The following is a 2,500-nucleotide window of genomic DNA, read 5'->3' as shown; positions in this document are numbered from 1 at the left end:
CAGGCAGGAGGGAGGAGGAGCCAGGAGGGCCATGGGCGGGCCGGGCCACGCTGTGCCGGGCCGCTGCTGATGTTGGTGGTGCCGCCCGGGTCTGGCACTCTCTCTCCCGACCCCCGGCACGGCATCAGCGTTCGAAGGTCCTCCTCGGCCCCGCTCTCTCCATGACCTCGCCCTGGCCCGCGCACCGCCGTCCTTGACCCTGCCGGAGGGGGAGGAGGAGGAGGAGGATGAGGTGGTGACAGCGTGACACTGGTGGAGGAGGTCATCACAACCAGGTGACACTCGACCAGCACAACACCTGACCGCCATCACCTGGGTCTGGAGGCTGACCTTGGCTCCTGCAGTGTTCGCACGACCGGGATTGTGTCACAGAAAAGCCACTGATGTTTAGAAAACCTTTTCCCAGATCTGTTTGTGGTGTTCATTCCGTGATATTGGCTCAGAAAGCAATGATTCTTTCTCCTGTCAAATGAGAATACCAAGTTCAAAAGATCACAGCGGTTTATTGAGTGTTTAGCAACGGATGGTTCTTAACCAGTGCAGGCTGCCAGGATTACTGCAGGACCCGACCAGGGACACAAGTTACTGTTGTTCTGCGAGAAGGTAAGACAGGCAATTGCATATCAACACACCGGCTCCGACAGGGGAGGGAGGGGATCCAGGGAAAGAGGGGGTGGGGGAGCTAGGGTGCAGAGGGGGAGGGGGGTCTGAGCTCAATTCTGCTAGGGAAAGGCGTAGGAAGCGTGGTGTCTTTGTCACATTCGCACGTGTTTCGGAAAAAACACCGGCTTTGTGAGTATACATGAACATACGCGCGACGCAAATAACACTGTGGCTGTTCTCCTCGTGCTTCACAAGAAGTACTGCAGAAGACCATTACACCTCCCCCCTCCCCCCTACCTGCTGAGGAGCAGGAGGAGGGGGGTGTATTATACTCCATGATCTTTAGCTTAACTGTTAATCTCTTTAATTAACAAACTAGTGTAGTATCTCATACAGTGACATCTTCTGTGAATCTCTGTGCAATATCGACGTTAAAAATCGAGACGCGTTTGTCTGCTGTCATTGCACACACACACTGTACACGGCTTTTGTTTGACGTGTTGACAAAGGGACGAGAGAAGAGGTCTAGGGCGCTCCTGCCGCTTGTCGGTCGCCTCCCTCGTTCGCCAAACAGTTCCCTTTGCCTTCAAAACACAACACATTTGGAAAGTTAGTGAACAATACCGAACTACTTTAACGAAAAGATTAAACTCCGACTCCGAGTTTCGACTTCTGATTGGAAAAAGCAAATCTGTATCACGTGCGTGTTATCTTTATGTGTAAGTGATTAGATGTAATGTGTAAGTGATTGGATATACTGGTGGATAGTGAAGTCGTTGATTCGAATATGTATGATTTCGCCATAGCTGGCGCAGTGAGCCGCAGTGAATATGCTTCACCCTTCCTGGAAAGCCCAGTGACCTACAAAGCCAGTGATTGAGTTTCGAAAGTTGTGAAGGACACTGAAGCCACTTCTCAGCAAAAGCACTGGCTTGTTTTACTCATGAGGCGAACGATCAGTGCTGGCCTTTTAAGTGTGTCCGAATTGTGATGACCGCATAAAACTGTGAATACTTACTGTGTTGCTGAATGCTCGTACCGCATCGTTGTTAGGTACAATGTGTAAGTGATTGGATATTATGGTACTTGAAAGAAATGTTGATTTAGATAACTCTATGTTGCGAAAGGAGACGACCTAATTGTTTATGAAGTGTTTCCAGTAAGCTTTAGCACCGTGAGGTTTTGGAGGGGGCAGTGACCTCCTCTGGTCTATTTATTTCATTTCATTTTTTTATCTATTTTTAGTTACCACACTTAGACTCATTTCCGCCTAATCTTGTTTTGTAGCATCTTCTGAGGAAGACGCACACACACACACACGCACACACACACACGCACACACACACACACACACACACACACACACACACACACACACACACACACACACACACACACACACACACACACACACACACACACACACACACACACACACACACACACACACGCGCATATATGCACACACACACACACACACACACACACACACACACACACACACAAACACACATACACACACACACACACACACACACACACACACACACACACACACACACACACACACACACACACACGCATATATGCACACACACACACACACACACACACACACACACACACACACACACACACACATATATATGCAGACACACACACACACACGCATATATGTACACACACACACACACACACACACACACACACACACACACATACACACACACACACACACACGCATATTTGCACACACATATATGCACACATATTATATATGCACTCGCATATACACACGCATCTGCACACATAAACACACAGACAAATGCACACACACACACACACACACACACACACACACACACACAAACACACACAGTCAGCCCGTCTAACAATT

At 48.8% G+C, this 2,500-nt stretch overlaps 1 protein-coding gene across 12 annotated transcripts in view; it reads left to right on the top strand.

Moving 5' to 3' along the window:
• The window catches only part of LOC125030169 (glycine receptor subunit alpha-4-like), a 567,857-nt gene that overhangs the window by 242,651 nt on the left and 322,706 nt on the right, over positions 1-2,500 (top strand). Inside the window, exon 1 of one of the 12 annotated variants that reach the window (XM_047620285.1) lies at positions 136-603. The exons of the other annotated variants lie outside the window; for them this stretch is intronic. The gene's annotated coding sequence lies outside the window, so the exon portion shown is untranslated. Of the gene's footprint in view, positions 1-135; positions 604-2,500 lie in introns of those variants that run through there. 12 annotated transcript variants of the gene reach the window in all.

Source organism: Penaeus chinensis, chromosome 2 (genome assembly GCF_019202785.1).
Source record: "Penaeus chinensis breed Huanghai No. 1 chromosome 2, ASM1920278v2, whole genome shotgun sequence".
Lineage (NCBI taxonomy): Eukaryota > Metazoa > Arthropoda > Malacostraca > Decapoda > Penaeidae > Penaeus > Penaeus chinensis.
Note: the sequence above shows the minus strand (reverse complement) of the source record. Positions and strands in the feature narration are given on the sequence as shown.